At 47.9% G+C, this 5,000-nt stretch overlaps 27 non-coding genes across 27 annotated transcripts in view; all 27 read right to left on the bottom strand.

Annotated features, from left to right (window-relative positions):
- Positions 1 to 16, bottom strand: part of LOC148985144 (5S ribosomal RNA) — a 119-nt gene extending 103 nt beyond the window's left edge. The window contains exon 1 of the ribosomal RNA XR_016165673.1: positions 1 to 16. This exon is cut by the window's left edge and continues 103 nt beyond it. This is a non-coding gene — a ribosomal RNA (5S ribosomal RNA).
- Positions 17 to 79: 63 nt separating this feature from the next.
- LOC148985143 (5S ribosomal RNA) lies at positions 80 to 198 on the bottom strand. The gene has a single exon (XR_016161062.1). It is a non-coding gene; the product is annotated as a 5S ribosomal RNA (ribosomal RNA).
- A 63-nt stretch (positions 199 to 261) lies between these two features.
- Positions 262 to 380, bottom strand: LOC148985142 (5S ribosomal RNA). The gene has a single exon (XR_016165672.1). It is a non-coding gene; the product is annotated as a 5S ribosomal RNA (ribosomal RNA).
- Positions 381 to 443: 63 nt separating this feature from the next.
- On the bottom strand, positions 444 to 562 carry LOC148985141 (5S ribosomal RNA). The gene has a single exon (XR_016165671.1). It is a non-coding gene; the product is annotated as a 5S ribosomal RNA (ribosomal RNA).
- Positions 563 to 625: 63 nt separating this feature from the next.
- LOC148985140 (5S ribosomal RNA) lies at positions 626 to 744 on the bottom strand. Its single transcript, XR_016162745.1, has one exon. It is a non-coding gene; the product is annotated as a 5S ribosomal RNA (ribosomal RNA).
- Positions 745 to 807: 63 nt separating this feature from the next.
- On the bottom strand, positions 808 to 926 carry LOC148985139 (5S ribosomal RNA). The gene has a single exon (XR_016165670.1). It is a non-coding gene; the product is annotated as a 5S ribosomal RNA (ribosomal RNA).
- Positions 927 to 989: 63 nt separating this feature from the next.
- LOC148985138 (5S ribosomal RNA) lies at positions 990 to 1,108 on the bottom strand. The gene has a single exon (XR_016165669.1). It is a non-coding gene; the product is annotated as a 5S ribosomal RNA (ribosomal RNA).
- Positions 1,109 to 1,271: 163 nt separating this feature from the next.
- LOC148985137 (5S ribosomal RNA) lies at positions 1,272 to 1,390 on the bottom strand. The gene has a single exon (XR_016165667.1). It is a non-coding gene; the product is annotated as a 5S ribosomal RNA (ribosomal RNA).
- A 63-nt stretch (positions 1,391 to 1,453) lies between these two features.
- Positions 1,454 to 1,572, bottom strand: LOC148985136 (5S ribosomal RNA). Its single transcript, XR_016165666.1, has one exon. It is a non-coding gene; the product is annotated as a 5S ribosomal RNA (ribosomal RNA).
- A 63-nt stretch (positions 1,573 to 1,635) lies between these two features.
- LOC148985135 (5S ribosomal RNA) lies at positions 1,636 to 1,754 on the bottom strand. The gene has a single exon (XR_016165665.1). It is a non-coding gene; the product is annotated as a 5S ribosomal RNA (ribosomal RNA).
- Positions 1,755 to 1,817: 63 nt separating this feature from the next.
- LOC148985134 (5S ribosomal RNA) lies at positions 1,818 to 1,936 on the bottom strand. The gene has a single exon (XR_016165664.1). It is a non-coding gene; the product is annotated as a 5S ribosomal RNA (ribosomal RNA).
- A 63-nt stretch (positions 1,937 to 1,999) lies between these two features.
- On the bottom strand, positions 2,000 to 2,118 carry LOC148985133 (5S ribosomal RNA). Its single transcript, XR_016165663.1, has one exon. It is a non-coding gene; the product is annotated as a 5S ribosomal RNA (ribosomal RNA).
- A 63-nt stretch (positions 2,119 to 2,181) lies between these two features.
- LOC148985132 (5S ribosomal RNA) lies at positions 2,182 to 2,300 on the bottom strand. The gene has a single exon (XR_016165662.1). It is a non-coding gene; the product is annotated as a 5S ribosomal RNA (ribosomal RNA).
- A 63-nt stretch (positions 2,301 to 2,363) lies between these two features.
- LOC148985131 (5S ribosomal RNA) lies at positions 2,364 to 2,482 on the bottom strand. Its single transcript, XR_016165661.1, has one exon. It is a non-coding gene; the product is annotated as a 5S ribosomal RNA (ribosomal RNA).
- A 63-nt stretch (positions 2,483 to 2,545) lies between these two features.
- Positions 2,546 to 2,664, bottom strand: LOC148985130 (5S ribosomal RNA). The gene has a single exon (XR_016165660.1). It is a non-coding gene; the product is annotated as a 5S ribosomal RNA (ribosomal RNA).
- Positions 2,665 to 2,727: 63 nt separating this feature from the next.
- LOC148985129 (5S ribosomal RNA) lies at positions 2,728 to 2,846 on the bottom strand. Its single transcript, XR_016165659.1, has one exon. It is a non-coding gene; the product is annotated as a 5S ribosomal RNA (ribosomal RNA).
- A 63-nt stretch (positions 2,847 to 2,909) lies between these two features.
- LOC148985128 (5S ribosomal RNA) lies at positions 2,910 to 3,028 on the bottom strand. Its single transcript, XR_016161061.1, has one exon. It is a non-coding gene; the product is annotated as a 5S ribosomal RNA (ribosomal RNA).
- Positions 3,029 to 3,091: 63 nt separating this feature from the next.
- Positions 3,092 to 3,210, bottom strand: LOC148985127 (5S ribosomal RNA). Its single transcript, XR_016165658.1, has one exon. It is a non-coding gene; the product is annotated as a 5S ribosomal RNA (ribosomal RNA).
- A 63-nt stretch (positions 3,211 to 3,273) lies between these two features.
- On the bottom strand, positions 3,274 to 3,392 carry LOC148985126 (5S ribosomal RNA). Its single transcript, XR_016165656.1, has one exon. It is a non-coding gene; the product is annotated as a 5S ribosomal RNA (ribosomal RNA).
- A 63-nt stretch (positions 3,393 to 3,455) lies between these two features.
- Positions 3,456 to 3,574, bottom strand: LOC148985125 (5S ribosomal RNA). The gene has a single exon (XR_016165655.1). It is a non-coding gene; the product is annotated as a 5S ribosomal RNA (ribosomal RNA).
- Positions 3,575 to 3,637: 63 nt separating this feature from the next.
- LOC148985124 (5S ribosomal RNA) lies at positions 3,638 to 3,756 on the bottom strand. The gene has a single exon (XR_016162744.1). It is a non-coding gene; the product is annotated as a 5S ribosomal RNA (ribosomal RNA).
- A 63-nt stretch (positions 3,757 to 3,819) lies between these two features.
- Positions 3,820 to 3,938, bottom strand: LOC148985123 (5S ribosomal RNA). Its single transcript, XR_016165654.1, has one exon. It is a non-coding gene; the product is annotated as a 5S ribosomal RNA (ribosomal RNA).
- A 63-nt stretch (positions 3,939 to 4,001) lies between these two features.
- LOC148985122 (5S ribosomal RNA) lies at positions 4,002 to 4,120 on the bottom strand. The gene has a single exon (XR_016165653.1). It is a non-coding gene; the product is annotated as a 5S ribosomal RNA (ribosomal RNA).
- Positions 4,121 to 4,283: 163 nt separating this feature from the next.
- Positions 4,284 to 4,402, bottom strand: LOC148985121 (5S ribosomal RNA). Its single transcript, XR_016165652.1, has one exon. It is a non-coding gene; the product is annotated as a 5S ribosomal RNA (ribosomal RNA).
- Positions 4,403 to 4,465: 63 nt separating this feature from the next.
- On the bottom strand, positions 4,466 to 4,584 carry LOC148985120 (5S ribosomal RNA). The gene has a single exon (XR_016165650.1). It is a non-coding gene; the product is annotated as a 5S ribosomal RNA (ribosomal RNA).
- Positions 4,585 to 4,647: 63 nt separating this feature from the next.
- On the bottom strand, positions 4,648 to 4,766 carry LOC148985119 (5S ribosomal RNA). The gene has a single exon (XR_016165649.1). It is a non-coding gene; the product is annotated as a 5S ribosomal RNA (ribosomal RNA).
- Positions 4,767 to 4,829: 63 nt separating this feature from the next.
- Positions 4,830 to 4,948, bottom strand: LOC148985118 (5S ribosomal RNA). The gene has a single exon (XR_016165648.1). It is a non-coding gene; the product is annotated as a 5S ribosomal RNA (ribosomal RNA).
- Positions 4,949 to 5,000: the final 52 nt, after the last annotated feature.

Genomic DNA, 5,000 nt, shown 5'->3' with positions numbered 1-5,000 from the left:
TGGTATGGCCGTAAGCGAAATCTGCTGCCAAAATTGGGCTATTTGAATGGTTAGAACATTAGGGTAGTAAACTATATAAAGCTTACAGCACCTGGTATTCCCAGGCGGTCTCCCATCCAAGTACTAACCAGGCCCGACCCTGCTTAGCTTCCGAGACCAGACGAGTTCGGGCGTTCTCAAGGTGGTATGGCCGTAAGCGAAATCTGCTGCCAAAATTGGGCTATTTGAATGGTTAGAACATTAGGGTAGTAAACTATATAAAGCTTACAGCACCTGGTATTCCCAGGCGGTCTCCCATCCAAGTACTAACCAGGCCCGACCCTGCTTAGCTTCCGAGATCAGACGAGTTCGGGCGTTCTCAAGGTGGTATGGCCGTAAGCGAAATCTGCTGCCAAAATTGGGCTATTTGAATGGTTAGAACATTAGGGTAGTAAACTATATAAAGCTTACAGCACCTGGTATTCCCAGGCGGTCTCCCATCCAAGTACTAACCAGGCCCGACCCTGCTTAGCTTCCGAGATCAGACGAGTTCGGGCGTTCTCAAGGTGGTATGGCCGTAAGCGAAATCTGCTGCCAAAATTGGGCTATTTGAATGGTTAGAACATTAGGGTAGTAAACTACTTAAAGCTTACAGCACCTGGTATTCCCAGGCGGTCTCCCATCCAAGTACTAACCAGGCCCGACCCTGCTTAGCTTCCGAGATCAGACGAGTTCGGGCGTTCTCAAGGTGGTATGGTCGTAAGCGAAATCTCCTGCCAAAATTGGGCTATTTGAATGGTTAGAACATTAGGGTAGTAAACTACATAAAGCTTACAGCACCTGGTATTCCCAGGCGGTCTCCCATCCAAGTACTAACCAGGCCCGACCCTGCTTAGCTTCCGAGATCAGACGAGTTCGGGCGTTCTCAAGGTGGTATGGCCGTAAGCGAAATCTGCTGCCAAAATTGGGCTATTTGAATGGTTAGAACATTAGGGTAGTAAACTACATAAAGCTTACAGCACCTGGTATTCCCAGGCGGTCTCCCATCCAAGTACTAACCAGGCCCGACCCTGCTTAGCTTCCGAGATCAGACGAGTTCGGGCGTTCTCAAGGTGGTATGGCCGTAAGCGAAATCTGCAGCCAAAATTGGGCTATTTGAAGAAGAAAAAAAAGAGACTCTTTCAGGCTTTCTGAAGAAACTGAGAGACTATTTCAGGAATTTTGAGGGGAAAAAAGACAATTTAGGATTTTTGAAACATTTCATTGACTCTTTTTTTTTTTTTAAACAATAAAGCTTACAGCACCTGGTATTCCCAGGCGGTCTCCCATCCAAGTACTAACCAGGCCCGACCCTGCTTAGCTTCCGAGATCAGACGAGTTCGGGCGTTCTCAAGGTGGTATGGCCGTAAGCGAAATCTGCTGCCAAAATTGGGCTATTTGAATAGTTAAAACATTAGGGTAGTAAACTATATAAAGCTTACAGCACCTGGTATTCCCAGGCGGTCTCCCATCCAAGTACTAACCAGGCCCGACCCTGCTTAGCTTCCGAGATCAGACGAGTTCGGGCGTTCTCAAGGTGGTATGGCCGTAAGCGAAATCTGCTGCCAAAATTGGGCTATTTGAATGGTTAGAACATTAGGGTAGTAAACTATATAAAGCTTACAGCACCTGGTATTCCCAGGCGGTCTCCCATCCAAGTACTAACCAGGCCCGACCCTGCTTAGCTTCCGAGATCAGACGAGTTCGGGCGTTCTCAAGGTGGTATGGCCGTAAGCGAAATCTGCTGCCAAAATTGGGCTATTTGAATAGTTAAAACATTAGGGTAGTAAACTATATAAAGCTTACAGCACCTGGTATTCCCAGGCGGTCTCCCATCCAAGTACTAACCAGGCCCGACCCTGCTTAGCTTCCGAGATCAGACGAGTTCGGGCGTTCTCAAGGTGGTATGGCCGTAAGCGAAATCTGCTGCCAAAATTGGGCTATTTGAATGGTTAGAACATTAGGGTAGTAAACTATATAAAGCTTACAGCACCTGGTATTCCCAGGCGGTCTCCCATCCAAGTACTAACCAGGCCCGACCCTGCTTAGCTTCCGAGATCAGACGAGTTCGGGCGTTCTCAAGGTGGTATGGCCGTAAGCGAAATCTGCTGCCAAAATTGGGCTATTTGAATAGTTAAAACATTAGGGTAGTAAACTATATAAAGCTTACAGCACCTGGTATTCCCAGGCGGTCTCCCATCCAAGTACTAACCAGGCCCGACCCTGCTTAGCTTCCGAGATCAGACGAGTTCGGGCGTTCTCAAGGTGGTATGGCCGTAAGCGAAATCTGCTGCCAAAATTGGGCTATTTGAATGGTTAGAACATTAGGGTAGTAAACTATATAAAGCTTACAGCACCTGGTATTCCCAGGCGGTCTCCCATCCAAGTACTAACCAGGCCCGACCCTGCTTAGCTTCCGAGATCAGACGAGTTCGGGCGTTCTCAAGGTGGTATGGCCGTAAGCGAAATCTGCTGCCAAAATTGGGCTATTTGAATAGTTAAAACATTAGGGTAGTAAACTATATAAAGCTTACAGCACCTGGTATTCCCAGGCGGTCTCCCATCCAAGTACTAACCAGGCCCGACCCTGCTTAGCTTCCGAGATCAGACGAGTTCGGGCGTTCTCAAGGTGGTATGGCCGTAAGCGAAATCTGCTGCCAAAATTGGGCTATTTGAATGGTTAGAACATTAGGGTAGTAAACTATATAAAGCTTACAGCACCTGGTATTCCCAGGCGGTCTCCCATCCAAGTACTAACCAGGCCCGACCCTGCTTAGCTTCCGAGATCAGACGAGTTCGGGCGTTCTCAAGGTGGTATGGCCGTAAGCGAAATCTGCTGCCAAAATTGGGCTATTTGAATGGTTAGAACATTAGGGTAGTAAACTATATAAAGCTTACAGCACCTGGTATTCCCAGGCGGTCTCCCATCCAAGTACTAACCAGGCCCGACCCTGCTTAGCTTCCGAGACCAGACGAGTTCGGGCGTTCTCAAGGTGGTATGGCCGTAAGCGAAATCTGCTGCCAAAATTGGGCTATTTGAATGGTTAGAACATTAGGGTAGTAAACTATATAAAGCTTACAGCACCTGGTATTCCCAGGCGGTCTCCCATCCAAGTACTAACCAGGCCCGACCCTGCTTAGCTTCCGAGATCAGACGAGTTCGGGCGTTCTCAAGGTGGTATGGCCGTAAGCGAAATCTGCTGCCAAAATTGGGCTATTTGAATGGTTAGAACATTAGGGTAGTAAACTATATAAAGCTTACAGCACCTGGTATTCCCAGGCGGTCTCCCATCCAAGTACTAACCAGGCCCGACCCTGCTTAGCTTCCGAGATCAGACGAGTTCGGGCGTTCTCAAGGTGGTATGGCCGTAAGCGAAATCTGCTGCCAAAATTGGGCTATTTGAATGGTTAGAACATTAGGGTAGTAAACTATATAAAGCTTACAGCACCTGGTATTCCCAGGCGGTCTCCCATCCAAGTACTAACCAGGCCCGACCCTGCTTAGCTTCCGAGATCAGACGAGTTCGGGCGTTCTCAAGGTGGTATGGCCGTAAGCGAAATCTGCTGCCAAAATTGGGCTATTTGAATGGTTAGAACATTAGGGTAGTAAACTACTTAAAGCTTACAGCACCTGGTATTCCCAGGCGGTCTCCCATCCAAGTACTAACCAGGCCCGACCCTGCTTAGCTTCCGAGATCAGACGAGTTCGGGCGTTCTCAAGGTGGTATGGTCGTAAGCGAAATCTCCTGCCAAAATTGGGCTATTTGAATGGTTAGAACATTAGGGTAGTAAACTACATAAAGCTTACAGCACCTGGTATTCCCAGGCGGTCTCCCATCCAAGTACTAACCAGGCCCGACCCTGCTTAGCTTCCGAGATCAGACGAGTTCGGGCGTTCTCAAGGTGGTATGGCCGTAAGCGAAATCTGCTGCCAAAATTGGGCTATTTGAATGGTTAGAACATTAGGGTAGTAAACTACATAAAGCTTACAGCACCTGGTATTCCCAGGCGGTCTCCCATCCAAGTACTAACCAGGCCCGACCCTGCTTAGCTTCCGAGATCAGACGAGTTCGGGCGTTCTCAAGGTGGTATGGCCGTAAGCGAAATCTGCAGCCAAAATTGGGCTATTTGAAGAAGAAAAAAAAGAGACTCTTTCAGGCTTTCTGAAGAAACTGAGAGACTATTTCAGGAATTTTGAGGGGAAAAAAGACAATTTAGGATTTTTGAAACATTTCATTGACTCTTTTTTTTTTTTTAAACAATAAAGCTTACAGCACCTGGTATTCCCAGGCGGTCTCCCATCCAAGTACTAACCAGGCCCGACCCTGCTTAGCTTCCGAGATCAGACGAGTTCGGGCGTTCTCAAGGTGGTATGGCCGTAAGCGAAATCTGCTGCCAAAATTGGGCTATTTGAATAGTTAAAACATTAGGGTAGTAAACTATATAAAGCTTACAGCACCTGGTATTCCCAGGCGGTCTCCCATCCAAGTACTAACCAGGCCCGACCCTGCTTAGCTTCCGAGATCAGACGAGTTCGGGCGTTCTCAAGGTGGTATGGCCGTAAGCGAAATCTGCTGCCAAAATTGGGCTATTTGAATGGTTAGAACATTAGGGTAGTAAACTATATAAAGCTTACAGCACCTGGTATTCCCAGGCGGTCTCCCATCCAAGTACTAACCAGGCCCGACCCTGCTTAGCTTCCGAGATCAGACGAGTTCGGGCGTTCTCAAGGTGGTATGGCCGTAAGCGAAATCTGCTGCCAAAATTGGGCTATTTGAATAGTTAAAACATTAGGGTAGTAAACTATATAAAGCTTACAGCACCTGGTATTCCCAGGCGGTCTCCCATCCAAGTACTAACCAGGCCCGACCCTGCTTAGCTTCCGAGATCAGACGAGTTCGGGCGTTCTCAAGGTGGTATGGCCGTAAGCGAAATCTGCTGCCAAAATTGGGCTATTTGAATGGTTAGAACATTAGGGTAGT

Source organism: Pimephales promelas, chromosome 3, assembly GCF_988280905.1.
Source record: "Pimephales promelas chromosome 3, fPimPro1.hap1.1, whole genome shotgun sequence".
Lineage (NCBI taxonomy): Eukaryota > Metazoa > Chordata > Actinopteri > Cypriniformes > Leuciscidae > Pimephales > Pimephales promelas.
Note: the sequence above shows the minus strand (reverse complement) of the source record. Positions and strands in the feature narration are given on the sequence as shown.